This window comes from Eschscholzia californica, unplaced genomic scaffold, assembly GCF_041429995.1.
Source record: "Eschscholzia californica isolate CP2 unplaced genomic scaffold, dmEscCali1.0.p SCAF_1, whole genome shotgun sequence".
In the NCBI taxonomy this organism is placed as follows: Eukaryota; Viridiplantae; Streptophyta; class Magnoliopsida; order Ranunculales; family Papaveraceae; genus Eschscholzia; species Eschscholzia californica.
Genome location: NW_028238198.1, coordinates 11,114,456 through 11,133,054, shown reverse-complemented (window position 1 = coordinate 11,133,054; position 18,599 = coordinate 11,114,456). Strand labels below are relative to the sequence as shown.

Genomic DNA, 18,599 nt, shown 5'->3' with positions numbered 1-18,599 from the left:
TTCATTCTGTTAAATTACTTGCATATTTCTACTAAAGATTTATGTTGTTCGATTGTCAATCTAGAACTCTAAGTTATTAATCCTTTGTAGTTATGGTTTATGTTGTTCAATTGTCAATCTAGAGTTTTTAATCCACCAGAGACTCTAAATTACTAATCTTTTGTACTTTTCTTAATGTTGTTCAATGTTCTTCATGCCTTATTTTTGTTTATGCAATTCATGCTTCTTTTGATAAATTTGAACTATGAAAATTTGTGACAATATTTCTAGCTTACCTATCTTGTGGTATTAAACACTATAACTCTTAGATATAATGTTTGTCAATTATAGAACTAGGACAGTGTGGCAACCACATCGAAGTGGAAATAAACAACACAAGCATAGCTTCGTCTAAATCCCTTAATTATGAAGTTAAACAGACAAGTAATAGAGGGGCAAGAGATAAACATCAAGTCCAGTGCAAGAAATGCTTGTTGAAGTATGAAAGCTGAAAGAAAATAAGTTCCATCTGTGCTCATTGCTTCATTGAATTGATGATATATCATTGCCTAAAAGATGACCTTCCAAAGTTGAACACTAAGGTCTGATTTGAATTAGGAATTGCATAATTCTATATCAACATGCTTTAAACTTGTGGGTGTATGTAAGATTAGCAAATTTTGAGCATTATATTTTTTTTCCCTTATCACATGTTCAGTCACATGCAGTTCAAGTGGGAGTCTCAGGAGGCGGATTGAGTAGCCTTGTTGCAAACTAAATATGAGTTCATCACTCCAACCAAAAGAACTTGGTCCACATAAGAAACTTCGAATGTGGACGAATCCAATTAAAATTCGTCGGTATAAACCGGACTCTGGTTTTGATTTTTGTTTAAAAAACGGAGTCCTTTTGTTTAAAAAACGGAGTCCTTAGTATTATGTATGTGAAATGGTGGGTGATATGGGAGTAGTTAGTGGTAGAGGGAGGAATTGGGATGCACATCAATCCTATAAGCTATCTGAATGTCCGTATTTCGATAATTATCCGACGGATATTATAAATCAATATATGAATCCGATAATTCCGAAACTTTAACAAAATTTCAAATCTTTCCTTTAAAGTTTTATCCATTAGATGTAAATAATAAATCTCAACCATACATTTTATATATTATTATAAATAAATTTTAATTTTAATTGTTTTTTTATATTACTTATCGGATACGGATATTATCAGATCGAATACTAGTGTATCTGTATCCGACATCTGATAAGAAGATATCCGATAAAGAATATCTGAATTATGCCAAACTTGAAGATTTGTGCCAAACTTGAAGTTTTAACTTCAAGGTTGTGCAGTCGAAGGGGACGGGCTACCCGAGAAAAATTGCATACTTCTTGTTGAGACACTGAAATATCATATACATGAAATTTTTACTCACATTGCTTAGGACGATATTTTACCAATTTTTAAGACAGCTTGAGACTGGACTCAAGTCAAATTTCAGAATATTTTTATCTGACTCGTCTGAATGTCTGACTCAACCAAATTTGAGTAGTATTGTTGTTGTAATGCAAATGGGCAAGAATGATGAAGAATGAATTGAATGCAGCTATTAGGAGTGGCAGGAAGTTTGAAGGGAATAACATCTGAGTCAGTGGCGTCTGAATGCGTATTAAAATCATATAAGGACGGAGAAATTCAACTTCTAAACAACACTGACTCACATCAACTTTCCACCTTCTCTGCTTACTTTACTAGCACCAATGATCAACAACAACAGCAACATCAACTAGCTTGCAACTTTGCTACGTTCTTACCCTTGACGAAGATACTCCCCTCCAGGTACTTTTTCCAATAACAGTATATGTGTTTTTTTATTGTCTGAATCTGACTTGTCCGAGTCTGAATTGTCTTAATCTAGACCCGTCCGAGGTTGACTTATTTGAGTAAAGAGCTCAAAATTCATTTTAGGTTATTTCAAACAATGTACTTCTTAATAGATAAGAAGTTATAATATGAATTGTGAGAACTGAGAAGTACTGGATCATCATGAGATACATGGGATCATACCCATAAGTTGTTAAGAGGAAGTACAAGTTTATATAGAGAAGGAAAAACAGAACTTTACCTAACTCTCTAACTGACTTTTAACTACTAACAAACTTATAACTAACTCTTAACAACTTATGGGTATGATCCCATGTATCTCATCATGATCCAGTACTTCTCAGTTCTCACAATTCATATTATAACTTCTTATCTATTACTTCTAGTTAAGACTAATTTTATGTTACACTCTTTTTTAGCGAGCGGAGTGGATCAAGTACATGGGAGTTTTCGCAAACTTGGAAGATAGAGCAAATCAAGTCTACCAGGCAGTTAAGTCCTAATCTCTCATTTTTATTTATTCTCCTTTGAGAATTTGGCTATGAAATTTTGATTTATTTTTGTTATTGTTTTATGAAATTGTGAATTTTTGAATGGATGTATCTGAATTAGGTTAAAGAAAATTATATGTGTTTGACAAAAGTTGGAGAGAGCAAAACCACCTCTTTCAAACCAGTTGTAGCTTGGCTTTGGTTTAGCCAGGTTGGAGCAAATTATTATTGAATCCAAACAGATCCTTAACTAATCATCCATCTCTCTCATTCCTCTTTTATTGGAGTTTGTAGGATGTTTGGTATTTCACTAATGAACCATACAAAATGAAGGTATGAATTTCATTTTATTTTCTTAGGTGGTTTTTTGTGTTTATATTTTCGCAAGTTTCGTAATCTAACTTATTTTGATCAAGAGTCAGTAGTCATTTCAGGTCCATTGAGATAATAAACTCTTAACTCAATTTTGTTTTATGTTTGATTTAGATAGACTTAAAATCGATCTAAATCAGTATTTCAGAATCAAACACACAAGCCAAAAGAAAAAACATTTTGAAATTACTCTCAAACACGAGTTAGATCTGAGTTAAGATAAAACACCACCTTAGTCAATGTCATTTTATCCTACAGGGTATTTTTAGTGAAAAATGATAGAGAACATGAAAATCCAGACATACTCTAAACATATATGCTATGTGACTTGTTGTGATTCGTGTTTTTGATGATTCTATTCACTGGACAACGAATCACGGCAAGCCACATAGGATGTATGTCTAGAGTATGTCTGGATTTTCTTATTTTCTATCATTTCTCATTTTTAGTCCTTTGTCAAATTAAACTTAGCAAAATTAGTTTGGTTTTCCCTTAAAGTTATCTTACTGCAAAATACTCTATGCTATATACGAAAAATTAATCAAAAACAAAAAAAAGTATGTGACAGATGCAGGTGGAGAAAACGTAGACGAATCAATAAACAAAAATATATATAACATTTCGACCCCCGGTAACTTGGACGAGCTCCATGCTATCTTATGTGTAAGTAATATGAATAAAAAAACAGCTTTATTATCTGTATAATAGATTATTTTTGTTGAATTTATTTGCCTCTTTTTTCAGACTGTGGATGTAGTGATTGATGAGACCTATATTTCACATCCACTTGAATATAGTCTCTTAACATTTCTTCAAAATATCAAAGTTGATAATGAAAATAAAGATCAATTTGATTTTACTTTTCTTGAAAAGCAAAGTCTTTGGAGATATGATAAAAGGATTCAAGATTCAAATTCTATTGGTAAGTGTTATTATATTTTTCATGAATATAAATTGTAAAACTGTATAGAGTCATTACAAAAAATATTGACTTGTAGATTTCGACCCCTACTGGAAAGTCTGATTTCAGAAGTCCAAAATGCTTTCGTACCTGGTAGACAAATATCAGATAACATTATTGTGGCACGGGAAATTTTTCACTCTATGGCTAATACCTCAGCAGCAGATGGATACTTCGCACTAAAGGTAGATATGGCAAAGGCATATGATCGGGTAGATTGGAAATTTCTACATGATGTTCTAACCCGATATGGTATTATAACGAAATCATTACTTCCTATTATGAATTTTGTAACGACATCATCTTTCTCTATTTTACTGAATGGAATACCTAAAGGTTTCTTCTATAGTGAGCGGGGATTAAGACAAGGATGTCCATTAAGCCCTTACTTATTTATATTATGTTCAGAAACACTCACCAAATTAGTGGTTCAGGCAGAAATTGACGGTTTATATTGTGGGCTGAAATTAAATCGATACGCTCCAAGTGTAAATCATTTGATGTTCGCTGATGACTTATTCTTTTTTTTGCAAGGCATCGGAAACTAATGTTACACAGTTAAAGCAAATCCTGGATTCTTATGCGTCTTATTCGGGACAACTTATAAATTATCAGAAATCATCTGTGAAACTTAGTAGGAACTAAGAGTCTACTAGAAAGGATTCAAGATTCAAATCATATGATTTTACCGTGGACAAAATTGAAAATAAATTAACGGGTTGAAAAAGGAAGACACTCTCACACGCGGGAAGAACGGTCCTTCTCAAAAGTGAGTTGTCCTCCATACCTATTTATTTTCTATCTACTAATATTGTTCCGAAAGGGGTGATCGAGAATATTGAGAAACACCAAAGAAATTTTTGGTGGGGGCATGATACAGAATCCGTGAAAATGCATTATCTTAGTTGGAGGAAGTTACAAGCCAGTCAGAAAAATGGAGGACTAGGAATCCGTAATATGGGCTTGATGAACAAAGCAATGGTTGGCAAATTGGTGTGGAGATTCATCACAGAACCAAATGCTTTATGGGTTCAACTATTGAGAGCCAAATATCTTAAAAGCTCTGATTTTTGGTGACATAAATCCAAAGCTCCTTGTTCAAAAACTTGGAAAGGTATGCTATCAATGAGAGAGTTCATTAAGGAAAGATTCTGTTTTGCGGTAGGAGATGGTGCGAATATTCGTATTTGGGAAGATCCATGGGTTCCCATCTTGAGGGGTTTCAAGCCAGGAAAAAGAGTGGAGGAACAAGGCATACCAAAACTATTTCGAGTTAAGGACTTGATTAATTCATCCGGAGAGTGGAAGAAGGAAGTAATAGTCGATGTGTTCGATGAAATCTCAGCGAGAGCTACACTTCAAATTCAACTGAGTACATGAAGAAGGATTGACAAAGCCATATGGGTGCATACAGAAATAGGAACTTCCTCGACGAAATCACTTTACAAATCAATTGAGAAAGTTATCCCCTCATCAGCCGAAAATTGTTAGTTATCTTCAACTTTCTCCTGGCATTCTTTTTTGGAAAAAATTATGTGTGTTACCAAGAGTCAAATTCTTCATTTGGAGGTTACTACTGTTGGATTTTCCTCCTAGTGGGGAAACCTAGTTGGGTTTGGATTAAGAAACCAAACCCGGGCCCGAGTCGAGTTTCTTTGGATCGGTTACTTATGACGGTGGAATTAGGATTAAGGGAGAATCCATAAATACTAACTTAACCTAATTTAGATGTGTGCGTGAAGCACCAAAAGGGGTGAACACAATTATAAACGCACAAGAGAAGAAGGGAGAGAAGGAGGTTGCCGAGAAGAGCGGGGCAGAACTTTTTCAGCACAGGTAGTCTTCATTGTTCAGAAAATCCGACGGTGAGTTCTTCTTCGATTAAGCTGAAATTTGGCAGAACTGTTCTTGACATATTCATCTAGTATTTTTACAGAGGGATCGTTGATTGATCGCTGGAATCCTAGTGAATTTAGGGTCGTTTTGGACTGCAAATTTCTGGGTTGTCTTTTTGTTCTTTCTTGTGAGGGTTTCTCCGTGTTTCTTCATGTTTAAGATTGATTCTTTTAAGAAGGGTCTGAGTCTCGGTTGGACGTAGTCTGTAACTACTTTTCTTATTATAGTTGATTTGGTTGGACTACGAGTCCCGTGGTTTTTACTTCTCACGTTGAGGAGGTTTTCCACGTTAAAAATCGTTGTCTTATTTACTTTCAGTTTTTGCTTATTGTTCCCACATATTCTTCTGTATTATCCTCGTAACTAGCACAAAGGGAAAAAATTTATATTCCGCTGCGCCTAAGTGCCCGTTTTTCCCAACAACTAAAACAAGCTCTTCCCACAAAAGACCGGGCTCTTAGGTTCAATTTTGTGGTTTCGAAGCTCTGTCCTTTTTGTTATCAAAAGGAGGAGACTATAGATCATTTATTCAGATCTTGTATACTGACAAGAGAGGTCTGGAATTGTTCATTATTGTCTCTAGGATTAGAAGAGGCCTCTTGCATCCAAGAGGTGTTACTAACCTGGTTCAAAGAAGAAATAGATGAGTGCAAAGTGAAGCTGAGAATTTACACTATGTGGTGTTTATGAAAAGCTCGAAATAAACGAATATTCGATGGAGTGTTACCTTGTGTTTTTACTATAGTCCAACAAGCTACGAAAATGGGAGATGACGACAACTTGTTGGTCTTTAAAGGGGCTCCTGCGAAGGAACCGAGGCTACCATCTAACTCGGTACGTGGGTCCCCTCCCCGAGAAGGTGGGATTAAAATTAACTTCGACGCAGCAGTGAAAGACGGCAGGGCTGCACTCGCGGTGGTAGCTAGAGATTGTAAAGGATTGTTTTTAGCTGCTATGACAGAAGCTATATGGTGTCTGGTGTCCTAGTGGCTGAGACAATGGCAGCTAAATTGGCAATCATTTTAGCCAAGAATTGGAACTACACGAATGTAAATTTGGAGGGGGATTCGATACAGGTCATTTCGGCGTGTAAACGAATGGAAGAAAAGCCCCCATGGCGTATTGAGCATATCATTTCAGATATACAGTTGGAGGTTCAGAACTTCGATGATATTGAATTCGGGCATTGTGGCCGGACGAAAAACACTATTGCCCATTTACTTGCAAAATATGCGTTTTCAAATAATGTCACTCATAGTTGGGAGTCTTCGGACATTCCATCTTGCATTGTAAGTGAATTGGCGACGGATTTAGCCAATATTTCGTTTGAATAATATTAGGCTTCAGCCTTTCATAAAAAAAAAATATGTATTATCAGTTGTTCTATTAGCCCGTAAATAAAAGCGTTGTTTAAAAATCCACATCGATCACAATGCAAAAAACATAAAATAGAAGTATATATTCCTTCATTATTCAATTAAAATTAACCATAAGCATATACCTCAGGATTCAAATCTTCACATGTTCTTTGATCCTATCAATTATTTATCCTACTAATTAATACTAATAATATTTCTAGCTACCCAAATACCTCTTTCTCTTTCTCTCATCCCTAGTCTCTCTATTCGTCCCTAACACAGAAGTGAAAAAGAGAAAGCTTTTCATTCCAACCCATTCTAAAGATTTGACCTTTACGAAACTTCTTGATATCATTGAGTGCTGGTCCACCTCTTTTCTTCAAATGAAAGTAATTATTTTCTCTATGTAAAAGCATATCATATGCACAATCAAGATCATAATCCTTTAGAAGAACTTTAACATTCTCTTCTGTTGTAGTACCCAACAAGGGCAACACATGTGACCTTACTACATTAATAGGAAGTACAACACGATTGTAGCTTATCTCTCGATCTGTTAATCTCTTTTCTATTGGCCACTCAATATTCATTATTGATTCTTTTGGCTTCTCTACTTTATTTCTATTGAATAAAGTATTACATGTATATATATTGTATTATGGGTATGGAAGTTGGAAATATTTGATTAAAATTAGAATTCTTTCTAAAAAGAAAATTTACCATATTTGAATTAATATATATAGAGATTTATGTATATATTGGAAATATTATTTGATTAAAATTAGGATCTTTCTAAAACAAAATTTACCATATTTGAATTAATTCTATTATTTATGATGAAATTATTGGACTAAACAATCGAAAATACTTATATGATTCTTTATAGAAATTATTTTATATATGGTAAAACAAAATTTACCATATTTGAATTAATTCTATCGTTTATGATGAAATTATTGGACTTGAAAAGAAACAATCCACCTGTACTTGTATGATTCTTTATAGAAATTATTTTATATATGGTAAAACAAAATTTATCATATTTGAGTTAATTCTATTGTCTATGATGAAATTATTGGACTTGAAAAGAAACAATCGAAAATACTTATATGATTCTTTATAGAAATTAATTTTAGAATCTATATCTATTATATCTATTATAATAAAACAGCTCATCTATTATATAAAACAGAAGGGAAAACGATGACTGGGAAAAACGTCCTTTTTTAATTATACATATTGTTTAGAAGTCATTCTCAATCTATAGTACAGTCCTGTTTAAAATTTACAAAAAATTGAAAACATATAAATTTACAAAAATTGAAATGACTTATTTACTAATTTAAACTAACCGGCATAATTGAAAAAGGAAAGAAAAAGAAACCTAAATTCGTCTCATTCCATCTCTCTCTCACTAAATAAAATTGCGGCATATTCATTTAAATAAGTTATTTACTTATTTAAAACATAACTTAAATAAGAAAAAAAAAAGGAAGAAAATCAAGGCTGGTTTTAGAAATAAAGGAAAAGCGAATTTTAGGGCAAGAAACCTAATTCGTCTCATTTCATCTCTCTCTACATTTTTCTCATTCCATCTCTCTCTCTCTCTAAATTCGTTTGTACATTCCATCTCTCTCTAAATTGGTTTGAGAAGCAAATTAGTATGAATTAAGAAGTAATACATTTTTTTTCATTCTGTTAAATTACTTGCATATTTCTACTAAAGATTTATGTTGTTCGATTGTCAATCTAGAACTCTAAGTTATTAATCCTTTGTAGTTATGGTTTATGTTGTTCAATTGTCAATCTAGAGTTTTTAATCCACCAGAGACTCTAAATTACTAATCTTTTGTACTTTTCTTAATGTTGTTCAATGTTCTTCATGCCTTATTTTTGTTTATGCAATTTATGCTTCTTTTGATAAATTTGAACTATGAAAATTTGTGACAATATTTCTAGCTTACCTATCTTGTGGTATTAAACACTATAACTCTTAGATATAATGTTTGTCAATTATAGAACTAGGACAGTGTGGCAACCACATCGAAGTGGAAATAAACAACACAAGCATAGCTTCGTCTAAATCCCTTAATTATGAAGTTAAACAGACAAGTAATAGAGGGGCAAGAGATAAACATCAAGTCTAGTGCAAGAAATGCTTGTTGAAGTATGAAAGCTGAAAGAAAATAAGTTCCATCTGTGCTCATTGCTTCATTGAATTGATGATATATCATTGCCTAAAAGATGACCTTCCAAAGTTGAACACTAAGGTCTGATTTGAATTAGGAATTGCATAATTTTATATCAACATGCTTTAAACTTGTGGGTGTATGTAAGATTAGCAAATTTTGAGCATTATATTTTTTTTCCCTTATCACATGTTCAGTCACATGCAGTTCAAGTGGGAGTCTCAGGAGGCGGATTGAGTAGCCTTGTTGCAAACTAAATATGAGTTCATCACTCCAACCAAAAGAACTTGGTCCACATAAGAAACTTCGAATGTGGACGAATCCAATTAAAATTCGTCGGTATAAACCGGACTCTGGTTTTGATTTTTGTTTAAAAAACGGAGTCCTTTTGTTTAAAAAACGGAGTCCTTAGTATTATGTATGTGAAATGGTGGGTGATATGGGAGTAGTTAGTGGTAGAGGGAGGAATTGGGATGCACATCAATCCTATAAGCTATCTGAATGTCCGTATTTCGATAATTATCCGACGGATATTATAAATCAATATATGAATCCGATAATTCCGAAACTTTAACAAAATTTCAAATCTTTCCTTTAAAGTTTTATCCATTAGATGTAAATAATAAATCTCAACCATACATTTTATATATTATTATAAATAAATTTTAATTTTAATTGTTTTTTTATATTACTTATCGGATACGGATATTTATCAGATCGAATATTAGTGTATCTGTATCCGATATCTGATAAGAAGATATCCGATAAAGAATATCTGAATTATGCCAAACTTAAAGATTTGTGTCAAACATGAAGTTTTAACTTCAAGGTTGTGCAGTCGAAGGGGACGGGCTACCCGAGAAAAATTGCACACTTCTTGTTGAGACACTGAAATATCATATACATGAAATTTTTACTCACATTGCTTAGGACGATATTTTACCAATTTTTAAGACAGCTTGAGACTGGACTCAAGTCAAATTTCAGAATATTTTTATCTGACTCGTCTGAATGTCTGACTCAACCAAATTTGAGTAGTATTGTTGTTGTAATGCAAATGGGCAAGAATGATGAAGAATGAATTGAATGCAGCTATTAGGAGTGGCAGGAAGTTTGAAGGGAATAACATCTGAGTCAGTGGCGTCTGAATGCGTATTAAAAAATCATATAAGGACGGAGAAATTCAACTTCTAAACAACACTGCCTCACATCAACTTTCCACCTTCTCTGCTTACTTTACTAGCACCAATGATCAACAACAACAGCAACATCAACTAGCTTGCAACTTTGCTACGTTCTTACCCTTGACGAAGATACTCCCCTCCAGGTACTTTTTCCAATAACAGTATCTGTGTTTTTTTATTGTCTGAATCTGACTTGTCCGAGTCTGAATTGTCTTAATCTAGACCCGTCCGAGGTTGACTTATTTGAGTAAAGAGCTCAAAATTCATTTTAGGTTATTTCAAACAATGTACTTCTAGTTAAGACTAATTTTATGTTACACTCTTTTTTAGCGAGCGGAGTGGATCAAGTACATGGGAGTTTTCGCAAACTTGGAAGATAGAGCAAATCAAGTCTACCAGGCAGTTAAGTCCTAATCTCTCATTTTTATTTATTCTCCTTTGAGAATTTGGCTATGAAATTTTGATTTATTTTTGTTATTGTTTTATGAAATTGTGAATTTTTGAATGGATGTATCTGAATTAGGTTAAAGAAAATTATATGTGTTTGACAAAAGTTGGAGAGAGCAAAACCACCTCTTTCAAACCAGTTGTAGCTTGGCTTTGGTTTAGCCAGGTTGGTGCAAATTATTATTGAATCCAAACAGATCCTTAACTAATCATCCATCTCTCTCATTCCTCTTTTATTGGAGTTTGTAGGATGTTTGGTATTTCACTAATGAACCATACAAAATGAAGGTATGAATTTCATTTTATTTTCTTAGGTGGTTTTTTGTGTTTATATTTTCGCAAGTTTCGTAATCTAACTTATTTTGATCAAGAGTCAGTAGTCATTTCAGGTCCATTGAGATAATAAACTCTTAACTCAATTTTGTTTTATGTTTGATTTAGATAGACTTAAAATCGATCTAAATCAGTATTTCAGAATCAAACACACAAGCCAAAAGAAAAAACATTTTGAAATTACTCTCAAACACGAGTTAGATCTGAGTTAAGATAAAACACCACCTTAGTCAATGTCATTTTATCCTACAGGGTATTTTTAGTGAAAAATGATAGAGAACATGAAAATCCAGACATACTCTAAACATATATGCTATGTGACTTGTTGTGATTCGTGTTTTTGATGATTCTATTCACTGGACAACGAATCACGGCAAGCCACATAGGATGTATGTCTAGAGTATGTCTGGATTTTCTTATTTTCTATCATTTCTCATTTTTAGTCCTTTGTCAAATTAAACTTAGCAAAATTAGTTTGGTTTTCCCTTAAAGTTATCTTACTGCAAAATACTCTATGCTATATACGAAAAATTAATCAAAAACAAAAAAAAGTATGTGACAGATGCAGGTGGAGAAAACGTAGACGAATCAATAAACAAAAATATATATAACATTTCGACCCCCGGTAACTTGGACGAGCTCCATGCTATCTTATGTGTAAGTAATATGAATAAAAAAACAGCTTTATTATCTGTATAATAGATTATTTTTGTTGAATTTATTTGCCTCTTTTTTCAGACTGTGGATGTAGTGATTGATGAGACCTATATTTCACATCCACTTGAATATAGTCTCTTAACATTTCTTCAAAATATCAAAGTTGATAATGAAAATAAAGATCAATTTGATTTTACTTTTCTTGAAAAGCAAAGTCTTTGGAGATATGATAAAAGGATTCAAGATTCAAATTCTATTGGTAAGTGTTATTATATTTTTCATGAATATAAATTGTAAAACTGTATAGAGTCATTACAAAAAATATTGACTTGTAGATTTCGACCCCTACTGGAAAGTCTGATTTCAGAAGTCCAAAATGCTTTCGTACCTGGTAGACAAATATCAGATAACATTATTGTGGCACGGGAAATTTTTCACTCTATGGCTAATACCTCAGCAGCAGATGGATACTTCGCACTAAAGGTAGATATGGCAAAGGCATATGATCGGGTAGATTGGAAATTTCTACATGATGTTCTAACCCGATATGGTATTATAACGAAATCATTACTTCTTATTATGAATTTTGTAACGACATCATCTTTCTCTATTTTACTGAATGGAATACCTAAAGGTTTCTTCTATAGTGAGCGGGGATTAAGACAAGGATGTCCATTAAGCCCTTACTTATTTATATTATGTTCAGAAACACTCACCAAATTAGTGGTTCAGGCAGAAACTGACGGTTTATATTGTGGGCTGAAATTAAATCGATACGCTCCAAGTGTAAATCATTTGATGTTCGCTGATGACTTATTCTTTTTTTTGCAAGGCATCGGAAACTAATGTTACACAGTTAAAGCAAATCCTGGATTCTTATGCGTCTTATTCGGGACAACTTATAAATTATCAGAAATCATCTGTGAAACTTAGTAGGAACTAAGAGTCTACTAGAAAGGATTCAAGATTCAAATCATATGATTTTACCGTGGACAAAATTGAAAATAAATTAACGGGTTGAAAAAGGAAGACACTCTCACACGCGGGAAGAACGGTCCTTCTCAAAAGTGAGTTGTCCTCCATACCTATTTATTTTCTATCTACTAATATTGTTCCGAAAGGGGTGATCGAGAATATTGAGAAACACCAAAGAAATTTTTGGTGGGGGCATGATACAGAATCCGTGAAAATGCATTATCTTAGTTGGAGGAAGTTACAAGCCAGTCAGAAAAATGGAGGACTAGGAATCCGTAATATGGGCTTGATGAACAAAGCAATGGTTGGCAAATTGGTGTGGAGATTCATCACAGAACCAAATGCTTTATGGGTTCAACTATTGAGAGCCAAATATCTTAAAAGCTCTGATTTTTGGTGACATAAATCCAAAGCTCCTTGTTCAAAAACTTGGAAAGGTATGCTATCAATGAGAGAGTTCATTAAGGAAAGATTCTGTTTTGCGGTAGGAGATGGTGCGAATATTCGTATTTGGGAAGATCCATGGGTTCCCATCTTGAGGGTGATGGGTCATGAAAATGTCCCATCTAAGTCGTTTAATTTAGTCGAGTTAGTTCGTTTCGAGTCTTTATTATAATAAAATGGTTGATTTTCTTGATTAGGTGTGTTTTGTGGAGTTAGGTGTAAAAAATGGTTAAAAACGAGGAATAGATGCATAAAGGGTATTTTGGTCATTTGAGGTCAAGGACATTCTGGTAATTTGGCTAAGGTCAGTGCGTGGTTGAAAAGTAGAGGTCGAGACGAGTCCGTAGGAGAAAACGGAAGTTAAATCGGAGTCCGGACGAGTTAATTGTGCTAAGTCAAAGTTTCAGTCAACTGCATTTGACCAAGTGGGACAAAATCGGGTTCAATTCGGGCAGGTGGGACAACAAAGGATGTGGTGGCGTCCTCTGGTTCAGGGCGCAAGTTAATTCCGTGTAGCGCGAAGCGTATTAGCTACTTTGAGGGATGACAGCTTTGGTACTTCCAGCAGCAACGTACTTCAGTGGCCCCAGCTACGTGTCGTCCAACCGGGCCGTTCATCTCCGTGCTATTCTAAATCGGACGGCTTCTGACTATGGCACAACTTAATAGCGTGGATCAGCTCACACAATAGTGCTCAATTTCCCAGCTTTGGAGACAAGTAACGACAGACCTAATGCATTAATTCTAAAGCGACACTTGGCGCCCCCATATTCACAAGAGGGGTTGGGCAAAAGGCCCAAAATCAGCCCAACAATATGAATCAGGCCCACTGCAGATAAAGAATGAGGGGCAGGTCCAAAAAAGTCAGGCTAGGGGTGGAATTTCCGAAACACCCTTCTTCTTTTTGAAATTTACGAAACGACCATCGAAAAATTCCCGGGAAACTCGAAAATTTCTGACAAGTAATCTGACACGCCTCCCATCAGACTGTGTACTTTCCATAAATTCACAAAATTGCCATCGAAAAATTCCCGGGAAATTCGAATTTTTTTGGAAAATAGTCTGACGCACCTGACATTAAACCTTGTACTTTCCATGAATTTACAGAATTGCCATTACAAAATTTACCAACTTGCCATTTTCGTTCTTTTTTCCAGATTTATTTCTTATTTCTTTTTTATTTTCTCCCACACATATTTCTCTCTCCAATCTCAAAAAATTTCGTTCTTTTTTTCCAGATTTATTTCTGATCTCTTTCCAATCTCAACAAATTTCTTCATTTTTGGTAGTATTTCATTGATTTGTATAAAGAAATTTTCTTGTGTACCGGGAACTATTTAGTGTACTGGTCATTTTTTAGATATGTACTACACATTTTTGTACTGGGAATTTTCTTGTGTACCGGGAATTGTTCTGTGTACAAGTCATTTGGTTATGTACTAGAAATTTTTGTAGTGGGAATTTTCTTGTGTACCGGGAATTGTTCTGTGTACTCGTCATTTGGTTATGCACTAGACATTTTTGTACTGGGGAATTTTCTTGTGCACCGGGAATTGTTCTATGTACTGGTCATTTGGTTTAGTACTGGACACTTTTGAACTGAGAATTTTCTCCTGTACCGGAAATGGTTCTGTGCACTGGACATTTGGTTATGTACTTTGATGTTTTTAGAGATGAAGAAGATAAAATGTGAAACAAATAAGAGTGATGAAGAAGAAAAATAAGAACATAAAACTTTTAGAGAGAGAGACAGAAAACTTTGATGTTTATAGAGATTGAAAGAGATGAAGAAGATAAAATGTGAAACAAAATAAGAATGATGAACACCCAAAAATGAGAACATAAAACTTTTAGAGAGAGTAAGAACAGAAAATTGATGTTTTTAGAGATTGAAAGAGATGAAGAAAATAAAATGTGAAACAAAAAAGAATGATGGACATCCAAAAATAAGAAAATAAAACTTTTAGAGAGAGAAAGAAAAGAAAATTTATGTTTTTAGAGATTGAAAGAGATGAAGAAGATAAAATGTGAAAAACAAAATAAGAATGATGAAAAGAAGATTTTTGGATGTATAAATAAGAAGAAAGAAGGAGTTGAAACAAAATATAATGGGAGGGATCCAAAAAAATTGGCTGAAATTTCGTCAAAAAATGGCGCCATTTTTGAATTTTCAGAAAATCTGAATGTTTCTCTGACATGACGTCATGTACGGGGAATTAATTGATTCGCTGTCGTCCGTCAGATTGTCAGAAAACACAGAAATTTCCCGTGGAGGGGTAAAAGAGGGATAAATAAAATAAAAACCAGGAAACTGTGAGCTGTCCTGACAATTTGGACTGGGTTCTAATTTTTTTTTTGGGCTGGGGGTAATGCTTATTTACCCTCCATTTTTTGGGCCTCTCCCTCAAAAATCCTAACTAATAAGGGACACTAATTATTAAAGGAAAGAGGTGATAAGGATAGATGACAACTTCCTGTTTTGATTTGTTGGCTGTCAAGAGAATTATAATGTGTATCATGGTACGTTGTAAGAGATTATCACGGGACCCCATTGAATCAGCGCCACGTGTTACGGAAATATCGGATTTTGACCTAAACTTTGACCTCGCCTAAATTGCGCGTCCGGACTCCGATTTGACTTCCGTTTTCACCTACGGACTCGTCATGGACTCTCCTTTCATCCGAGTATCAAAATTTCCAAAATCAACAAATGACCAAACTGCCCCTCATGCATGTCTTTCTCCCGATCTTGACTATTTTTCTCACCGAACTCCGTAAAAGACACCTGAGAAAGAAAATCAAACAAATCATCAGACTAACCGCTCGCACTGGACTAACTAACCCGAGTTAAGAGATTCAGATGAGACATTTTCATGTCTCATCACCCCTCCAGGTACTTTTTTCAATAACAGTATCTGTGTTTTTTTATTGTCTGAATCTGACTTGTCCGAGTCTGAATTGTCTTAATCTAGACCCGTCCGAGGTTGACTTATTTGAGTAAAGAGCTCAAAATTCATTTTAGGTTATTTCAAACAATGTACTTCTAGTTAAGACTTATTTTATGTTACACTCTTTTTTAGCGAGCAGAGTGGATCAAGTACTTGGGAGTTTTCGCAAACTTGGAAGATAGAGCAAATCAAGTCTACCAGGCAGTTAAGTCCTAATCTCTCATTTTTATTTATTCTCCTTTGAGAATTTGGCTATGAAATTTTGATTTATTTTTGTTATTGTTTTATGAAATTGTGAATTTTTGAATGGATGTATTTGAATTAGGTTAAAGAAAATTATATGTGTTTGACAAAAGTTGGAGAGAGCAAAACCACCTCTTTCAAACCAGTTGTAGCTTGGCTTTGGTTTAGCCAGGTTGGTGCAAATTATTATTGAATCCAAACATATCCTTAACTAATCGTCCATCTCTCTCATTCCCCTTTTATTGGAGTATGTAGGATGTTTGGTATTTCGCTAATGAACCATACAAAATGAAGGTATGAATTTCATTTTATTTTCTTAGGTGGTTTTTTGTGTTTATATTGTCGCAAGTTTCGTAATCTAACTTATTTTGATCAAGAGTCGGTAGTCATTTCAGGTTCATTGAGATAATAAACTCTTAACTCAATTTTGTTTTATGTTTGATTTAGATAGACTTAAAATCGATCTAAATCAGTATTTCAAGTGAATCAAACACACAAGCCAAAAGAAAAAACATTTTGAAATTACTCTCAAACACGAGTTAGATCTGAGTTAAGATAAAATACCACCTTAGTCAATGTCATTTTATCCTACAGGGTATTTTTAGTGAAAAATGATAGAACAAGAAAATCCAGACATACTCTAAACATATATGCTATGTGACTTGTTGTGATTCGTGTTTTTGATGATTCTATTCACTGGACAACGAATCACGGCAAGCCACATAGTATGTATGTCTAGAGTATGTCTGGATTTTCTTATTCTCTATCATTTCTCATTTTTAGTCCCTTGTCAAATTAAACTTGGCAAAATTAGTTTGGTTTTCCCTTAAAGTTATCTTACTGCAATATACTCTATGCTATATACGAAAAATTAATTAAAAACAAAAAACAGTATGTGACAGATGCAGGTGGAGAATACGTAGACGAATCAATAAACAAAAATATATATAACATTTCGACCCCCGATGACTTGGACGAGCTCCATGCTATCTTATGTGTACGTAATATGAATAAAAAAACAGCTTTATTATTTGTATAATAGATTATTTTTGTTGAATTTATTTGCCTCTTTTTTCAGACTGTAGATGTAGTGATTGATGAGACCTATACTTCACATCCACTTGAATATAGTCTCTCAACATTTCTTCAAAATATCAAAGTTGATAATGAAAATAAAGATCAATTTGATTTTACTTTTCTTGAAAAGCAAAGTCTTTGGAGATATGATAAAAGGACTCAAGATTCAAATTCTATTGGTAAGTGTTATTATATTTTTCATGAACATAAATTGTAAAACTAGTTCATTCTACCTTTAAATTTTCGATAGGAAAATTAGTTGGGGTATAAGTTTTGGTTCTTCTTGGGAAAGCAGATTGGTTCAATGGTGCTGTCTCTCAGCCTCAGCATGTTCTAGCAGATCTCTTGGAAGCTTTTTTCCCTACAGGAAACTACACAACTACTTACTTGAGAAACCTTGCCAAGGTTATTACATTTTATTTCAATAACTTAAGTTTGAGACATATAAATAAACAATTATATTACCATTAAGATGTATTGGGGGGATCGACTCCGGATTTTCCAGGGGATCATTCTCACTTCCCCGTCCGTCTAGTGGTAACGTCTCTCCATGACAAAGTCTCTGGCGTGCCAATGGCGCGACTCAAAAACGGGTAGTTTTGGGTCGTAGCCGCACACAAAAATGTGTAATCATCTATGGCACGGTGAGACTGCATAGCCCGTTGGCGAAGCGTTGGCATGCTGGCACAACACGACCCACTGTATAGGGTTTAGCAATTTGGCAGAGTTCGATGTCACTAACTCATCTATATTCAAACCCCCCGTGTCAATATAATATTTATACATAGCCCAAAACAGCTACGCGAATAATTCGGATTAAACTCCAAAGTTCATAATTTCAGACATACAACTAATCTGAAAGCTGGAGCTAAGGCTAAGATCGATACAGTCTAATCCCGAGCCTGAACCCACCCTGAGTTACTAAGATAGATCGGCCGATCTTGGTGTGTGTGTTTGTGTGTGTGCGCGCGCGTGTGTATTATTCATTAAACTCTGACTATGTTTCTTTTGTGTGTGGTACAGGAGGAGAAGGTATTAACAATTGATCCAGAGATGTGCAATAGAGAGCTCTAAACCAATGGAACCTATAATGGTTACTTGCCAGCCATGAAGATGTCATGTCATTATTCAAACTTTTCATTATTTTATTTTATT

General features: G+C 34.2%; 2 pseudogenes across 2 annotated transcripts; both read left to right on the top strand.

The window, feature by feature from the left end:
- Positions 1 to 1,481: 1,481 nt before the first annotated feature.
- LOC147564087 (uncharacterized) lies at positions 1,482 to 5,789 on the top strand (annotated as a pseudogene). The gene is made up of 8 exons (XR_015225909.1): positions 1,482 to 1,824; positions 2,289 to 2,360; positions 2,482 to 2,571; positions 2,655 to 2,693; positions 3,291 to 3,395; positions 3,477 to 3,654; positions 3,731 to 3,945; positions 4,228 to 5,789. The product of XR_015225909.1 is annotated as an uncharacterized LOC147564087 (transcript).
- Positions 5,790 to 10,139: 4,350 nt separating this feature from the next.
- Positions 10,140 to 18,560, top strand: LOC147564086 (uncharacterized; annotated as a pseudogene). Its single transcript, XR_015225913.1, has 8 exons — positions 10,140 to 10,463; positions 10,651 to 10,722; positions 10,844 to 10,933; positions 11,017 to 11,055; positions 17,260 to 17,364; positions 17,446 to 17,623; positions 17,740 to 17,849; positions 18,468 to 18,560. The product of XR_015225913.1 is annotated as an uncharacterized LOC147564086 (transcript).
- Positions 18,561 to 18,599: the final 39 nt, after the last annotated feature.